General features: G+C 39.5%; 1 protein-coding gene and 1 non-coding gene across 2 annotated transcripts in view; both read right to left on the bottom strand.

Annotated features, from left to right (window-relative positions):
* LOC121155326 (selection and upkeep of intraepithelial T-cells protein 1-like) overlaps nucleotides 1-19,092 on the bottom strand; it is a 174,715-nt gene that overhangs the window by 85,403 nt on the left and 70,220 nt on the right. The gene's annotated exons all lie outside the window — the stretch shown is intronic.
* LOC121155400 lies at nucleotides 5,796-5,898 on the bottom strand. The gene has a single exon (XR_005883661.1). It is a non-coding gene; the product is annotated as a U6 spliceosomal RNA (small nuclear RNA).

Here is a 19,092-nt window from a genome sequence, read left to right as displayed (position 1 = left end):
GGGACTCAACAGCACAGCGGCTGGCTTCGAATCTACGCTTCCCACTACGCAGAGTCATGGCTGGCAGATGTCATCTTAGGCTTTGCTCACCCAGAGTGTCCAACCATGCCAAGGGCAGGGGACACATCTCAGATGCTGTGCAGGCTGCTCCTGCAGTGAACAAGGAGGAGGTGGGTGATGTCCCTTCCTGACCAGGGACAAACTCACCAGTCCGCAGAATCTCACTGAGTCTGGCACACAGACTATGGCAAGAGGAAGATGTGTTGAAATGCTTGGCTTTAGGGTCCAGTCGAAGGAGGGAGGTACTGTGCTTGGCAGCGGCAGGAGAAGGCGGAGGCAGATTGTGACGTGGATGGGGAAAACTTGCTTACCGCCAATCAGGTGTCCCATCACTTTCGATTCTTGGAGTACATTTCTCCCCTTAAATGAGCAATTTTTAGAAGTTGCAATGCCAGTTTGACCTCTAGGTGGCACCCGTGTACCTTTATAGTTTCTCATGCTTGGCTTTCAAATGAACACAGCTGGTGGCCCTGTCCAACCTTTGTTCAACCTCATTGTGTTTCTCCAGGCTGTGTGTCCATCCACGGTTAAGCGAACACTGCAGGGCAAACGCAGTACTATTTTGTTTAGTATTAACCCGTTCACATAATCTAGCCTAAAAGGGATTTGAGGTTGCACTAAGCAGTCTTGGCATCCTAGATGCAAATTCTGGGCAAACAACACAGATGCCCTCAGGCGTAAGTGAGGCTAGGGCCGCTGTTTTCCTTGAGCAAAACAGGCCAGAACAAAAAGAGGGAGTGTAGGACAACTGCATCCCATGCACAGTGCCCAGACTGTATCTCTGCTTCCAGCTGAGGACCCCAGTTTCCCTGCTAGAGCAGATGCTGGGAGAAGTGGTGATGGCTCAAGCCAGTGGGGTCCTGCCACGCACGTGGGAGACCAGGATTGGGTTTAGCACAGCTCTGACCACGACTGTGGGAACTGTGTGCATGCTTTGCGAATCAGTAAAAATAAATAAGTAAATAAAAACAAATATGTATATATACAAATATACACACATTTAAAATAAATAGAAAGCAAATATATACATTTGAGAGTAAGAGTTTAAAATCAGATAAAAACGGGCCCGGCGCGGTGGCGCAGTGGTTAAGGACCTCGCCTTGCACGCCCGGGATCCCATATGGGCGCCGGTTCTATCCTGGCAGCCCCGCTTCCCTTCCAGCTCCCTGCCTGTGGCCCGGGAAAGCAGTCAAGGACGGCCCAAAGCTTTGGGACCCTGCACCCGTGTGGGAGACCCGAAAGAGGCTCCTGGCTTCGGATGGGCATAGTATCGGCCTGTTGCGCTCACTTGGGGAGTGAATCATCGGATGGAAGACATTCCTCTCTTTCTCTCCTCTCTGTATATCCGCCTTTCCAATAAAAAAATAATAAAAATAAATCTTTAAAAAAAATCAGATAAAAACAAGCAGAAAATAATCTTCCCCTCCTGCCAATACCAGGCCATACAATGGTAACTATTAAAGGATTAGAACAAATGACTGATTATGTAGATTGGGATTTTAAGAGTTTTGTTTTAAATTAGGAAGATAGACTAGAAGCTTCTGCACATGGAAAGAAGGCAGTTTTGTGGACACCAGGGAGAGAGCCTGTCGCAGGCCCCCAGGGCCGCATGCCGATCTCAGACAGCTGTGGGAAGGAGGTTTTGTGTGTCTGAGCCACGGACTCCACGGTGTTACACCTGGGTGAAGCCCCGGTGGGCAGCCTGGGTGAAGACAGCAAAGTAGGGGTGCGATTCAGCCCAGAAGCAGAATTTGTGAGAAGAGCTAACCAGGGGAGCAATATGTGAGCTTAGCAGTTGGCTGAGTGCATCGGAAGTGCAGAAAGATGGGGGGATGGAGCACTGTCAAACTGAAGCACAAACTTGTAAGAATGCAGAACGTGTTGCAGGAAGGGGTTAAAAATCAGTGTGTGTCATTTCTATCCCAGGGGAGCAGGACTGACAGGGTGCAAGAGAAATTGTCAGGGAATTTCCAAGTTAGGCGAATGAAATGGCACAGCTTGCTTGCACTCTGCGCCTTGTTTTTCTTTTGGGCTTGGCCGCTTTCACTTGTCACGGTTAATCTGGTATTCATCCACGCTGTGCGGACCCATAGTTCGGTTCTTTTAGTTGCCAATCAGTATACTGTTACATTTGTATGCTGCAGTCTGCTTATTCATTCACCTGGTGGATTTTGGGTTATTTCCACCTTACAGTGTCTGCAAATGTAATTGACACACAGTTATTCACATAACTCTTTGTATAAATCTGCCCTTTCTTTTCCCAGGGTTAAAACTCTGATTTATAAGGAAGGTGTATCATTTTACGTTCTCATTAGCAGTGTGGGGATCCCCCCATTTTTACTAAATCTTTATTTAATCAGTCTTCTTAATTTTAACAGTTTCAGCAGATTTTTAGTGATATTTCACTGTGATTTTAATTGCTGTTTTTTTTTTAAAAATTGCTTATTTGGTAAGATATCTGTTTAAATCTTTCATATATATCTTAATTAGATTTTATTACTGAGTATCAAGAATTCCTTACATGTTTAGTAGTTTGCAAATATTTCTCCCAGTCTCAATTTGCTTTTCCATTTCTTAAACAATCTTTTGCAGAGACATTCTCAGTTTTTAAAAATAAAAGGTTTATTTACTTGAAAAGTGGAGATATATATATGTGTATTATATATGCTATATATATATATATACATATATATATATATAAATATCCAACACACATATATATGGAGAGAGGGACGAGGGGTGCTTTTTTAGGTTTCTCCATTTGGGTGCAGGGGCCCAAGCATCTGGGCCATCTTTTGTTGCCTTCCCAGGTGCAGCAGCAAGGAGCTGGAGTGGAACTGTAGCAGCTGGGAGTTGAGTCAAACCCTGTATGGGTGCTGGTGTTACAGGCAGTGGCTTAACTTGCTATATCACCATGCTAGGCCTGCTGCCTCTCCCAGGCGAAATGGAGCAAGTCAGCCTAGGACTCCAGTGTGGGATGAGGGCGTCCCGCTGAGGTCTAACGGGGCTCAGTGCCTGCCCCTAGACCTTCTGTCTTGTGTAATTCAAACTCTATAGCCATCAGACAGACTTCCCAATTTCCCCTCCTCCAGCCCTGGAAACACCCTTCTACTTTCTCCTGTGAGTTTGACTAGATTGGATGCCTTTTTTCAGTGACTGTATTGTCCTCAAATCCATCCATATGTCACACATGAAAGGATCTCCTTCATTTAAAAATTTTTTTCAAAAAGACTTTATTTTTGTTGGAAAGGCAGATGGACAGAGAGAAGGAAAGACAGAGAGAAAGACCTTCCATTGCTGGTTCATTTCCCAAGTGGCTGCAAAGCCTGGAGCTGAGCTGCTCCTCTAGGTCTTCCATTCCAGTGCAGGGTCCCAAGGCTTTGGGCCATTCTCTCCCACTTTTCCAGGCCACAAGCAGGGAGCTGGATGAGAAGTGGAGCAGCTGGGACATGAACAGGCATCCATATGGGATCCTGAAGTATGCAAGGTGAGGATTTGGCCACTAAACTAGTGCACAGGGCCCAGATTTCCTTCCTTTTTAAGGATGAGTAATGTCCTGCTATAGGCACTGCCCGCTCATCTGTTGAGGGACATTTAGGTCATTTTCTCATCTTGGCTTTTGTTTAATGCTGCAGTGAACATGAATGTACAAAGATCTCCTCAAACTCGAGGTTAATATTCATGGGCAGAGTTGTTGGTGCAAAAATATGGTACCTCAGTGTGTAATTTTGTGAGGAACTTTCTTACAACTTTCTACCATGGCTGTGCCATCTGGCATTCTCACCAACAGTATAAAAGAGTTTCAATTCTTGGGGCTGGCACTGTGGCACAGTGGGTAAAGCCACTGCCTGCAGCATTGGCATACCATATGGGTGCCAGTTTAAGTCCTGGCTGCTCCACTTCCAGTCCAGTTATTTGCTAATGGACATGCCTTGGAAAGCAGTGGAGCATGGTCCGAGTGCTTGGACCTCTGACACCATGAGGGAGACCTGGAAGAAGCGCCACACTTCTTGCATTAGACCAGCCCAGCTCTGACATTGAGAATATTTGGGGGAGCAACCCAACAAAGACCTCTCTCTGTTTTTCAGTAACTCATCTTTTAAAGAAAAGTAAATCTTTAAAAAATAATGGAAGGATTCTGATTTCCTTCACCTTTACCGAACACTGTTATTCACTGCTTTTTGGTAATGTTATTGCAACAGGAGTGAGATAATATCCAAGTGTGGCTAACTTCCATTTCCGGATTACTGGTGGTGTTGAACATTTTTTCATACACCTGCCAGCTAGTCGTGTACACTCTTTTGGGGAAATATTCATTCAAGTTCTTTGCCCACTTTTTAAATCAAATTATTTGCTTTTTGTTATTTAATTATAGTAGTTTCTGACATAGCTGCATAAGTTTATACAACCACTATATGCATTTTGACTGAATAATTTAGCCTAATTTCATTTAGTATATTGTTGACAGGTGAGAATGCACTATCTTCATTTTGTTAGTTATTCTGTTTTTACAATTCCTTTGCTCTCTTTTTTGACCTTTATAATTCGAAGACTTTGTGCAGTTGTATATTTTTATTTACTTCTCTTAATCTTGTATATCTACTACAAATTTTTCCTTTTTGGTTACTGTTAGGCTCATAGAAAATATGATGAAGTTAAATGTTATTATTTTAAGTAGACATTAACTTTGATTACATACAAAAAACTGTGATGTAATTTCCCAGTACTTCATATTTTAAGTTACTAATTTTACAATTTACATCTTTATATATTTTGGACCCATAAACACACAACTGTAGTTATTTTTTAATTCGTCTATTTTCTAAAGTTTTTATTGGAGTTGAAAGTCATTTGTGTGTCACCATTTTAACATGAAAGAAGTCTGGCTTTGACTATATGTTTACCTTGAGAATTGAACTTTATTTGTTCACTGGGTCACTTCCTCAATGCAGCAATGGCTGAATCTGGGCAGATCTGAAGCCAGGAGTCAGGATCCCCTTTCCCATCTCTCACACGGGTGGAGGGACCCAAACACGTAACCTCCACTACTTTCCCAGTCATTCATTAGCAATGATGAATCAGAAGTGGAGCAGTGGGGCCTTAATGCGATGCTGGCCGCACAGGGGGGGGGCCTCAGCCTGAAGACCCATTTTTATAGCAGTTTCTTTTTCTTAGAACCATTCTTAATTTACAGAAATATTTCAAATACATTAAATGTTCTCATATCCTTTATACTCACTATTTTTTTTATTATTAACATTTTTACATTAGCTTGTTACACTGCCTTAAGTCCATATGTTTTTCAAATCTGTTGCTTTTATTTAATGCATTTTTTATGTTTGAGAATTCAGTGTAGGGGAGTACACTGCATTTAGCATCATGTTCGTGGAGGCTTCTCTACATGGGGACAGGATGTCACAGCTTTTGTGGTTTTGATGATCTTACCAGTTAGGAGAAATATGGTATGATGATTTACAGAATGCCCCTTGAGTGTGATTTCATGATTGCTCTGGGATAATGGGTCTTGGAGTAATGACCATTAAGGTGTATCATCATATCAAAGGTATGCAGACCTGTCACTGTTGATGTTGACCTTTGCCATCTATCACTTCATGGACTTGTACGCATCTATTTTATACCTTGGGTTACAGTGCAATACTATTTTACTTCATTTTCTGCTCAAATTAATCCATTTTGCTTGGTGGAAGTTCTTTCAGTTGATTCCTTTTTTTACTTTTAATATGGAACACTTCATGAATTTGCGTGTCGTCCTTGCGCAGGGCCATGCTAACCCCTGTATCGTTCCAGTTTTAATATCAGTGCTGCCGAAGCGAACACAGTTAATTTTTGTTATAGTCTGTCAAAGTGGTTCTCTCTTTCTCTGTCCCTCTTTCTCAAGGCAGAGCACTTAATTTTTGAGCATTTACTTTTCTAGGCACTACGAAATGCTTTGGAATCATGTAGCATATGTCCTGTTAAGATCAGACCATCAATTCTTTCTACAGAATGACATTAGAAACTAGGATGTGGCAGGACTAATACAACTAAAGAAATAGTTGGTTGAATAAGAAACCCGGAAATCAGGGAGACATTTTGACAACACTGTGACTTCATCCAGCCTGGCTGGCATTTATCTGCCCCTCCACCTAGCTATGCCCGAGAAACTGGCAACAGCACACTACTTTACAAAGCATTTCTGATGGTCCACTGCATCTTTTAACCGTGGGACACTTGTGCAGAACATCTGCATGCGTGCTGTATTCTCAGAACTCCTGGGCCACTTACACAGATCAGGGCTGGCTGGTGTTCCCTGCCTCGGTTGCTTCTGGTAGAATATGTGTGTCCTGTGGCAGCCACGCTCTTTTCTATGAGATCTATGAATCTCAGCCTTAGGACAAGACAATTTCTTACTCCTTGGTTCCTCATTTTTTTTTTTTTACCATTATTTCTTAGCTTGAGATGAAAAGCTGTTAGTCTGCATCTACTACTTCCAGAGCCCTGGATAATCAATCACCCTCTGTTTAGAAATAATACTTCTATGTAAAGACTTCCCTATCTGAACATCTGGGCTGTTTTTTTACATTCTGACCCGACCCTGCTTGATATCCCCAAACATACTGAGAGTGGCCATGTACTCAACTAAAATACTATCATCCACAGTATCTTTTGCAGAAAATTGGTGGTAAATGGACATTGAGTGGCCTTCGAAGAAGCCTTTTAGAGAGATTCAAGCTGTCAAGTGCCATTTAACTCTCTTCTACTTTTGATGTCTGAACAGAGAAAATAATGGTTCAAGCTCCAGAAGTCATCATACGATCATGAGGTGACCTTGAGGATGAAAGCCAAATGCTTCCAGGATAGCAAAGTAGAAACATTAAAAGGTCTTTACTGCTGTCGCCTTAATGGGAGCTCCCATACAACATCTGAATTATCCGACTCTCAATGCCATTTTCATAAGAAAAGAAATCCCCTGTATTAGTGAGATACTTGTAACACAAGAATGCTTTGAAAGCATCTTGGGTTATTTCTCTAATCAGATAAATTATTAAGGATTGAGCAGATTTTGGCTCCCCAAATTTCTACAAATACTTAAATCCTCAAATCTTACTCTAACAGTTATTGGATGAATGCTGACAATCTGATGGTTTATGGTGTAGGCTATAAGTGATCATGGTGGTTGTTGCATAGCATGGTAAGTGATTGAATTGGATCAGACTGCTAAGATTCAGCACTGTTCAAATCATTTAAGTCTTTGATCCATTGCGAGTTGTTTTTTGTACGTGGTGAATGGTAGGGATCTATTTTCATATTCTACATATACATAGGGTTTTGCCCCCACCATTTGTTGAAGATTTCATGGTGGCTTTATGAAGACACACAGATGATTGTGGATGACCATGCTCAGATGTCTCTCTCTTTTCTAACTCACTGTGGTATCCTCTGTCCACCAGCTTCTGTCACCAGATGACACACTAAGGCAGTCACTTAGTCTTGGAATCTGGACCTCCAGGTTTGAAGTCAAAATAAATCTTTTCTCTAGAGAAATTTTCTGAAGTATTAACCTAGGTCTTGTCTTCAGACATGATTCATATTCTGAAAGGAAATTAGGAGTCAAAAAATTAAATATTTCGAAGCTTTGCTATATATTATTTGTTAAATTGCCACTTATCTTTTACCATTTATTTTCTTTTCTATTCAGGCATTTTTCTTACTGATTTTTAAGGGTTTTCTTTATGCTGTGTGCATTACTTTCTTGCTACAGGAACAAATGGTTGCATGCTTAGAAACTTAAGACTGGTGTTGTATTTATTACTTGATAGTTACCCTGGTGTGGCTTGTGTGAGTACTGTGTTTTGGATTCTCTGGCAAGGCTTTAGTCAAGATATCAACCAGGGTGGAGTCTGATCTAAAGGGTTGATAGAGAAAAATTTGCTTCCAAAACCACCTGTATGCTTGTTGACAGCATTTAGCTCCTTTTGGGATGTTTGATTGGGGCTCTCAGTTCTGAGCTATTCGTTAGAGGCCACTGTCAGCTCCTTAAAAGCTTTCCATGCGAGCAAAGTGGGGAGTGCATTAAATAGATGGATGCTAGAATCTTTTATAACTAGTTATAGAATTGAAATCTCTTCAACACTGAAGTAGTCCATTAGTTAGAAGCAAGTTGGTAAACTAGCTCATGCAAGGGATTGGATTAAACAAGGGAGTGAATACTAAGCACTGGGATCTCCATAGATTCCATCTCACCGCATTGAAGAAAAGCACAGTTGACAGATTTATTTAATTAATAATCCCGTGTATGTCAGTATATTTACTGGTAATCTTTCCTCTTAGAATGTCAGGTGCAAATTGTGCTGAAATATTTGTTTTATTAGGACAGAGACGAGGTTTCTGTATGACACCAAGACTGCTAGGAAGCCTACATAACCTGAACGCCCTTCCTCCCAATGACTAAACAATGGATTTCTCCTGGGGAGATACATATGGAATTTTTAAATATAGTGCTTTGGAATCTGTCTTTGGAAATGGTCCTAGTGCAGATGACAGAACATTTGGTGTAGACTTACTAGGTGGATTGTGGAGCTGCAGGTCACCATTTGTCACCTTCCTGTTCTGGCCATCCTCTCATATCAGTTTATGATGAAATGAGATTGGCCCACAGAGTACAGGTCCCTCACCTGACCTGGAACCACAGAAGTTAAGAGTAATTATCACTGGGTTTACCAAAGGCCACCTACTACACTCTGGGAAAGTCCCACCATAAAGACTATGAATAGTCAAGGTGTGCTATTTTTATCTTGTTGTTCATCGAGAAAGATTTTCTGATGTAAATAGCCTAATTTGAGATAGTCTATTTTTAAGTTATTGTGTCCTGGAGTTTCCTGATTTCACAAAGATAACTTATTACAAGGTGATTTTTGCTCTTTTGGGTGTTCCAGGTCCTACAGGAGGCCACGGGCATAAAACAAGGGAAATGATGGCAAATAATTTAACATGTCAACTCACATTAGGTGCTAAAGAATTGAATGAATTGAAAACATTTCAACATGTTACCACAGAATCCACAGTTGCTTTGTTTACTACCTCATTTTCCTGAAATGGTGTCTTGGAAAAGACACTGAAATACAAACAGCAGCAAAAACAACACACATTTTTGATAATGTGGCCCATTTCTGTCAATAATGTGATTTACTATGCTAATCTTAATACTAGTGCATAGATGCAAATATGAAATTGGCAATTTCAGGCACGGAAAAATCTGAAATTATAATTCATGATGATGTGCTTTCTATGAGAGATGAGTGATTAGAAATTGCTGTGCTTGCCAAAAATTTTAGAAATTTAAATGTGGAATGAAAGGAGAATAACAAAAGGAAAGTGAAAAAACCCATTTAAATGAACTTTAACTGGTAGAATAAATATAATCTTGCAAATATATTCACTGAAGCTACTACATTCATCATGTGACTTAGTAGATGATGTTATTGTTCCACACACATACCTCTGGACTATTCTGGATTCCCTGCTTGACCCCAGAGTCCACTTATCCTACGGGAACACAGTCAGAATTGCCAGAGATTTAAAACTCCAGGAGTTTTGTTCAATGATATTACTTGTTACTTTCAATTCGATAGGATAAAATAAGTACAATTTTTTAATATGTCAACTAAAAATTACATGTGGCTAGCAAAATTTAAGCGTGAAATAATGTGTGCATAGATTTTATTTAATAGTACTGTTTAAGATCCTGAAAAACTGAAGCAAAGGAATTATCCAGTAATAAGAAGTTAGCTGAGAAAATTAGGGCATGCAATACGTAGGTAAGACAATTCTATCACCATCAATCTAATCCTGGGTTTCATAGGCCATTCAGTTCATATTATACTTTCATCAGGATGTATCCATTAGTGTTTGTTGCCATTCCGAGCTTTGATTTTTCCTTACATATGGACTTCTATCATGTGTATCAGTTTGTTTCTTCTAGTTTTCAGATAGAATCAATATTTTTTACTGTCTACTTTCCCAGTTCCTTACTCAGTAGCTATTCAGGGGATCCTTCTCTATGCCAAGAAGCTGCAGCAGGTGAGAGATGGGATGGAAATGGACAACGAGAAGGACTGACTGTTTACATGGATTACAGACTTCTTTCCAGAAAAAACAAAACTCAGTGATAGCAACTAATAACAATGTGAGCAATTCCTACGGAAAGTGGTGACATTTTTAGGAGAACATTGTAATGAAATAACTCAAGAACAAAGGGGGTCTACCCTCCATCTGACTTGGAATAGAGTTAAGCAAGTTGATTCCGCAGACAAATATAGCTCCAAATCATTCCTAAGAACTAAGGTCCTAATTTGCAGAAAATAACTCTCTTAATCAGAACCACATTATGATGGCCACCCATAAATCCTGGCCCCAGATAGCAATGGTTCCAAGGTCACAAAGGAAGAGAGGCAAGTCAGAAAACAAAGCTACTACAGGTTTACATTTTCTGTCCTCTATGAGAAAAGAGAATTTTACTTCTCCCATTGTCGTCTGCATGACAGTTTTTGCCTTCTTGCATAGACTAGAGTCTCTAGTAAAATGGAAAAAGTGGAGGGGTTTTTTTTGGTTCCAGTCTTAGGAGGGTTCAGGAGGTGTCTCAATGCATTTTGCATGAAAAAATTGCACAAATTAGGTAATTCATAAAAGAAATATGTTTGTCACAGTTTTTGAAGCTTGGGAAGTAAAAGATCCAAGTGTTAGTGTCTTCCTGAGCTATCATGCCGTGACAGAAGGCAAGGGAGTGCAAGCAAGTAAGACGACACCGGGCTCTTATTCAAGCCTGCTTTTGTGATTGCTACTCTATTCCTGTGAAAACAACATTCATGAAGGCAGAGCCTCAGTTCTTTTTAGGGCTAACCTCCCAACAATTTTTTTTTCATTGGGGATTACATTTCCCAAACATTAACTTTTATGATACATTTAAACCAAAGGAGCTGCTATAGCAAAATACCACACTTGGGGTATCTTAAACAACATTTATTTTCAATAGTTTTGGAGATTTGGAAGTCCAATCTTAGGGTGTTGGAAGTTTTGTTGTCTGTTGAGTTTGTTTCCTGGTTTTTCAGATGATACCTTTGGTCTGAATGCTCACATTTAATTCTAATTCGCAAAGCCCCACGTCTAAACACTAGCAAGTTGACATTGAGACTTTAGTATGTGACTCTTTGAAGGACACAAACATTCAGTTTACAGCAGGGATAAAGCTTTCAGTCTTTTCACTGATAAATAATGCTAGTATCTGTAGTTCATTTTTTGCTTTAGATTGGGCCTAAGATTTTATTTCTAAATTTATTGAGAGTTTTAAAATCATGGCTTGTATTATACCCTATAAAATGCCTTCTCTCTATATTTAATAGATCATTCAGTTTTGTTGTATAGTGTGTTAATATGGTATATTATTGTTTAATTCTTGAGATAAAGTATTTGGGAATGGTGCATCTTGACTTTCATACGTTGTTATATTCAACCCATTAATATTTATCTATTTTTTAAAAAAGGCTCATTTATTATTGTTGGAAAGTCAGATACATAGAGAGGAGGAGAGACGGAGAGGAATATCTTCTTTCTGATGGTTTACTCCCCAAGCGGCTGTAATGGCTGGAGCTGAGTCAATCCAAAGCCAGGAGCCAGGAGCCTCTTCCAGGTCTTCCACACAGGTGCAGGATCCCAAGGCTTTTGGGCTGTCCTTGGGCTGCTTTTCCAGGCCACAAGCAGGGAGCTGGATAAGAAGAGGGGTGACCGGGATTAGAACCAGTCTCTGTATGGGATCCTGGTGCATTCAAGGTGAGGACTTTAACCACTATGCTATTGCGCCAAACCCATTGATATTTAAAGAAACAATTTTTCCAAGTTCAGTGGAATATTAGTCTTTATTTTTATTTTCTGGATTATATATTATTGAGAATACTGACCTCATAGAATGAACTGGGAAGTGTACACATTGCTACCATATTCTGAAAAAGCCTGTATATGATTGGCATTATTTCTCTAAGCATTTAATAGAACTCACCAGGAAGTGCAGGATGATGGACTTCTGGCCTCCAGGGTCTGTGTTCTTCCGGCCCCATCGTGCTGCACCACCTCCCCCTGTTGTATAGGATATTTCTTAGCTAAGCTGTTGGAATCACTGTTGTCAAACCTCCTTGCTATTGCAGTGGAATGTCTATGGTTTTACACCTTAGAATAATAATGTTTAATTTCCAAATATTTTGGGATTCCATGAATTTCTTTGTTATTAATTCCTCATTTAACTCTCTTGTTTAGAGAGCAGATTTTGTATGTCAATTCCTTTAAATTTATTAAGATTTGACTTTTGGTTTGAGATGTAACTCTTATGGGGAATGTTTCCATTTTCTTGAAAATAATTTATATTCTGTACTTGAGTGGTGAAGTGAAGGAGAAAAGCAGGCTTGCATGTTCTCCTCACAGGAGAACAGGTTCACACGTAGGTCATGTAGAGGATGGCTTGTGTGGCGGACATGGGGAGCTGAATCCAGAGGGACAAGGCCAGTACTGCCTCTAAGATAAGATGCTGTCTAAACAGAAAGTGGTGGGAACTGCGTTGTGACAGCGCTGGACAGCTGAGTCATTGCTTCTTCATCTTCCTGCTTGCTGGCAGAAACTTGTGCTGTTACCTTATGACAGCTTATGACAAGAGAAGCTTGGGGCCCAGCCATTTTGGAAAGACCCAATTTTGTGCTCTCTAACGTAAAATAAAGGTTTTCCTTTCCACAAGTGGCTGTCCCATCTCTGGTGGTCTTAGTTCCTTAATAAAACTCTGTGAACGTCATGAGGTCAACTTAAATGACAGACTTATTTCATTTTTTTATATTGCTTTTGATTTTCTCTTATTTAATCATTATTGAGACGCCATAATTAACATGGCCAGCCACAATTGTTGAATTTTATATTTCTCCTTTTAAATTTTGCTGTTTGCGTTCTTATAGTTTGTGATCCTGTGTATGCACACAGTATGATGATATTTATAATTGCTATGTGTTCTAGTATTAATGTATTGGATATATTGACATTTACACAATTTTGTATGTAAATAATGTGCTTTAATGTGTATTTTGCACTTTGTACCATCTATATTGGGATTACTGCTTTTTAATCAAGTAGCTTTTTCATTGTTTTAGTACCGATCTACTTCTGTCATTACATTTAAAATGTGCCTGTAACTTTTCCTCCTCTTCTTTTTTAGAATGAGCAGAACCAGATTTACTGAACACATTGCAAGGAAGCAACAGGAACGCAAGCCAGACAGGCAACTGCTATAAAATGTGTCTTCTGGAGTTAAAATAGAGTTGAATCATGACTTTTTACCCAGTTTGATAATCTCTATTTTGAATGGAAACATTAGCATACATTTAATGTGGTTTTCAAAGTAATTGAGTTTACACACAATTTACATGTGCCAGTTGACCATTTATTTTTTATACATGTCTTATATTTTTTGTTATTTTTTTCTTTTTTTTAAAAAAACGTAATAGCTGCTTGACATCTAACATGAATACCACACAATCCACCATCATAAGTCAGTGGTTTCAGTTTATTCACATAGTTGTACAACCATCACTTCAGTCAATTATAGAACTGTTTCATCAATCCCAAATGAGAGTTTACTCATTTTTCATCTCCAAAAAGTCAAATTACCTCAAATGCATGAAGATTTACAGATGACTTCTTAACAAAACCAGTGAAATCCTTAAGTCTGTGTGTTGAGCTCTACCCAGGGCTAAACACAGCTCTCCACCACCTGTACCAGGCTACAATTAGTAAAAGCGTTTTTCAAAAAGTAAAACTAAAATGAAAATATTTTTATATAAATGAAAATTAAGAAAGTTTATAGTCAGCAGACTTGAACTGTAAACAACTCTAAAGGATTCCTTCAGGAAGAGAAAGGAAGCCAGCTGGAAATATTAAAAACAACAGCAAAGAATGAAGAGGGCAGGATGGTAAGTAAAAGGTTAAATGATTAAAAACAGTAATTTAGAAGTATTATAGAGGAGGATATATACCTGTAACTAATATGGGTCAAAACAATAATGAAAAATACCATTGTAAGTGTTCTAAAATTTAAACAGTGTTGGAAATGGTAAAAATGACCTTCCTACCACATGATAGCAAGTCAAGAATAAATGACATACTCCGTAGGATACCAACTAATGCAAAACTAAAATGGAATAGAAAACAAGTCAAATAAGAGGAAAAAAAGGAATATTCCTTAACTAATTAGTAACAAAAATAATATCTAGTAAAATAATAAAAGTGAATAAAGTAAAAGAGAAAGAGGGAGACATAAAACAAATGAGTCAAATGGAAAATAAACAAACGGAACTATGGCATGTAGTAACCCAACAATTCTAATAATTGCATTAAAAATAAGAGCTAGATAACCCAAATAGAAGAATCAGATTGTCAAGCTGATTAAAATCCAGTTTGAAATGCAACTATTGGAGATATTTTCATTGTAAAAATACGAAAGGATTAAAAAATGATGGATAAAGTCAATTTGTGCAGAAAAAGAACCAATACAAAGCAAATGTGAATATTCCAATAGCTTACAAAATTAAATGAGAGGTAAAATGTTTCTCTTTTTTCTGCTGCTGGTTAAATTTTATCATGTGAGAAAGTATACATATTTCTCTTGCTAAGTCAAATGAAGACAGGCTAATAGTGACATCCTTTGGGTCCACCAGTGCCAAGGCTTCTGAGAAATGTGGGAAAATGGTATGTAACAGAGTGGATCATGCTGCTGTGTGGCATAGAGGTGCACCAGAGAAGTGAGACCTTGCAGTAGTGCGATGCTGCATTTTAAGCCATGTGAAGCTTCAGTGAACCTCAAGTCACTGGTAAAGCAGAGTATCACAGTTTACTTATGGAAATTTGAAAGTCGCTGAGCTGCTTTTGGGTTGATGTGGAAACTAAACAGACAGAATACTTCAATGTAAGGGCTTAGTGACAGAGGGAACCTGGAGATTTTGATTCTACTAAAGTTTTAAGAGGTTGTCAGACTTACCCCTGAGTGTAGAAGCAGCTGATGTTCAAGAATACTGTACGTAGGACACCGAGGAAGATGAAGGATGCCAGCAGTGGCGATTGTATGAACAGTCAGTTTGATGTCCCATTCTGTCATGGACTCATCCCTCAAGTTGCTCTAGAGTTACCGATTGATGTCTCCAGGTGCTGGCTTGTGACTTCTGAGGAACCCCCAGGCTGGCCCAAGGGGTTGGTTTTGAATTGGAATAGGATATGTGCGTTGTTGTCACATTTGGTCTCAACAATAAGTGAACCAGAGTGTCCGTCATCTCTGAGATTTTAACTTCAAAGGTGAAGCTTTTCCCACCGTACCTGCTGATACCTGAACCGGTACTTCCCTCTGTAATCTTGTATCTGTCAAAGTGGGTCAAGGTGTTGAAAAGGGAATGGCAGAAACTTCCGAGGGCTTTGAGGAGTATGAAATCTGTCCCCTGTGTCCTTGGCCCAGGCACAGCAGACTCTTACAAGCTCCACAACGTCTGTCATGACTTGTGAAGTCTTATCATGTGTCTGTGTGTATTACTGTCTCTCTTTTGGCCTTGGTTGCCCAGAGTTTAAAATGAACCTACTTGTTTACTGCTTCATAATTTTAGGAATAAGACATTGTCAGGAAAAGGTCAGGCAGATTTTGCCATTTGCCTTGTGCCTCTGTTCTTGTTTAAAAACTCCCTGCTTCATTTCTTCAGTTCTAATCTCTCATTGGCCCTCCCTGGGATCTCCTTTTGTTGTAATGGAGTCTCAGCCTGATTAATCAATCATGATTGAAGGCATTTCTGATCTGGAACCACTGTCCCTGCCAATTTCCCCATGAGTTGGTCTCTGTCTATCTGGCACATCACTACTTAGCAGATTCCCTTCTAGAGTTCAGGATAATCGTTCCTAGATTCTGTCCTCTTATTACCAAGAGTACAGCTCCTGCCTTAATATCACACCTTTTAAGGAATCAAGCATATCTAAGAGATGTCTTCCCTTTGTTCTCTTATCCAAGGACCGAGTCTTTTTGTAGTTTTGATATTTCTCCAATCTTAAAAAGAAATGATTTCAGATTTCAATGGGCAGGTCTTTTTTTGTTTGTTTTGTTTTGTTTCGTTTCTTGTTTTTTATTTTTATTATTTTTTTTTGTAAGAAAGCACAACAAAACAGCTGTTTGTTATTAGACCTCAGATACTGTGATTGATTCTGAGAAGAAAAAGGCAAATCTGGAATGGAGGAGTTTTCTGGAATTATTTTGTTGTTCAAGGCAGCTGTGTTGGGGCCAGTGTTGTGGTGCAGTAGGTGTAGGCACTGCTTGGGGTGTCTCAGATGCTCCCTGCTTCTGATCTGCCATCCTGGGACTGGGAGAGCAGTGGAAGATGGCCCAGGTACTTGTATTCCTGCTCTCAATGTAGGAAACCCAGATGGAGTTTCAGGCTCCTGATTTAGGCTTGAACGAACTCCAGTTATTGCTGGCATATGGGCAACAAACCACTGGACAAAGGGTGTCTCTCTCTTTGTTCCTCCTCTTTCTCTCTGTCACTTTGCTTTCAAAATAAGTAAATAACTCTTTTTAAAGGGCAGGAATGTCATTGTCTGTTAAATGATTCACCCTGTGTCTGTGGTTTTATTGTTTTCGAAGCTTTCTCACGATCTGTTTCATGGACCATGATGATGATTATAGGGTGGTTTGTGAAGTATCTTATTTTTCACGCAAATTGATAGTAAGTAATGGAAGTTTAGAAAGTGCAAACAAATGGCTGGCTTCAGGTTTCATGGAATGCAAAATCAAAAGATATTTTATTTTGGTTCAAAAAAATTTTGAAACCCGTAGTTACGAGCAGATTCCTTTGTGACCTAGAATGCAGGATAGTTGTTCCTGGATTGTGTTTGCTTGCTACCAGAAGTATAGCTTTTCTCTTAATACCATGCCTTTTAGGGAACCAAGCATGGCTGGTAAAAAAACAAAGGCTGTAAAAAAAGATTTCAAATGTTTCTCCAAAATAAGCTAACATTTTAATTCCATTTTCCCATGAATTGAAACATGTTTTTAGAGTGGTGAGAATGAATGAGAGATAGCTGATGAAAAATGAATGATCCATTTCTTGTATGTTATGTTCAAATTTACCATGTTTGACTACAATAAAGGGCATGATAACCAAAAGTTTCTGACTGGTTGGTGATCAGCATCAAGGTCCTAAACATTTTCTTGTCCCAGAAATATGAAAGTGTGAGGTCAAAACTATATTTAAGTTCACTTATGTTACATTTAGCTACAATATTGACTCTTTCAAGCATTGTTGCAGTTTGCTTTCACCAACAGGAGACCTAGTTTCATGTAAGAACACACTGAGCTCCAAATTAGTTTTTCTCTTTTAAGATGTGTCAGTGCAATCATCTAGTTAAGCAAATAACATGTGAGATTGTGTAAGGCTAGTGTGACTCAATCTGTTTTGTAACACCTTCTCGAGGTGTATAGGGATTATCACATGAACTGAAGTCATCGGATTTGGAACTCCTTAGTAAAAGATTCTGGAATCGCATAGAGAAGAGTGTCAGATGCAGCTCAGATGAGACAAGGTAGGCAGGCAGTCACTGTGACTCAGTAGGCTACCAAAGTCAGGACCCAGGTCCCAGGAACCCATGCCACCAACAGCCTCAGGGAACATACTGGACTGGAAGATTCTAAAACTTTTTCCTTTGTTTTGTGATCCCCAGGCCTCCATACCTAACACTATTTACTGCCTGGAGTATTCTCAGGAAGAGTTTAGGAGAATTTATTGTGGTGTGCATAGCCTGTTCTCTGGAAGAACACTGGATTGGGCCAAGTCAAGGGGAAAGTGCTGGAGAGTCAACCTCAGTAGTGCGGAGACAGAGGTCCTAGTGGAAGCAGTGGCCACATATGGGACGTGAGGAAGGCGTACACAAACAAGCTGAGCAAATTCTAGCAAGAGAACAGCCCTCTTCAACCAGTTCCAGGCAAGACTTTTCAACTCAGTCGAGTCTGATTCAGGAGAAGTGGACTGGGGGAACTAAAAAATGTGCAGTGGAGAAGTGTAGACACACTCTATATCTCATTGACATGTCAAGCTGGATTCTTAACTATTAGAGGTGTGGACAGGAGGGTTGGGAAAAGGCTGCGAAGGTTGGCAGGTTTAATCCAAATAGCACAGGGTGATTCTAGTCACAAAGTGAAGGGCTCTGGCCTCAAAGAAGAGGTCAATATTGACTCATTGCTGCTAAAGTGGCCAATCCCTTTCTACTCCTACAAATCTTCACTGAGAAATCAGAAGGTACCCTAGCAGCCTTGTGTTTTAACAGTGAGAAAGACTCATCTACTATCCTGTTTAGTTTTGCTACAGCACAGGGACCCCACCAACTCAGGACTTGTCTAAGAGAAAAATCAGTCCTACTGGCTTCTTAGCTTTGTAGTCACAGGGAACTTCAAAGCAGATTCCTGCTGCTCTTCTCTGGGTTGCTTCCAGGCCTTTATTTTGGTGCTTTTTCCTATCCATGCTGTTACTCAAGACACTCAATCTATATAAATTAATTACCCCATTTTATTATTATTATTATTATATCCATATGTTTATGTTATCTGTTATATAACTTATATATATTATAGTATACATTATATGTAATATATTATCCATGATATAATTCTTTCTTGTTACAATGCTTATTTTTAGTTTTCAGTTTCGTTTAGTCAATTGTATCCAGTTGTTGCTTGAACAGCACAGTAGATGTTTGTTGTGAGAATTAAATTGTGACTAAAATTTAAGTCAGTACATTTTGGGATAGAAATATTACCTTTATCCAGTAAGCTGAAGATGTCGAGAGAGAAGACCGAGACCCTCAGAGAAGGAATGATTTCTGTCTGAGTTTGCTTCTGCACATGAGACCAGCAGCTGTGCCTCTTCCTGGGTCTCCAACATACTGGTTGTCCTGTGGGTTTTAGACTTCACACACACACAC

Source organism: Ochotona curzoniae, unplaced genomic scaffold (assembly GCF_017591425.1).
Source record: "Ochotona curzoniae isolate NIBS_2020 unplaced genomic scaffold, NIBS_Ocur_1.0 contig_291, whole genome shotgun sequence".
Classification (NCBI taxonomy): Eukaryota; Metazoa; Chordata; class Mammalia; order Lagomorpha; family Ochotonidae; genus Ochotona; species Ochotona curzoniae.
Note: the sequence above shows the minus strand (reverse complement) of the source record. Positions and strands in the feature narration are given on the sequence as shown.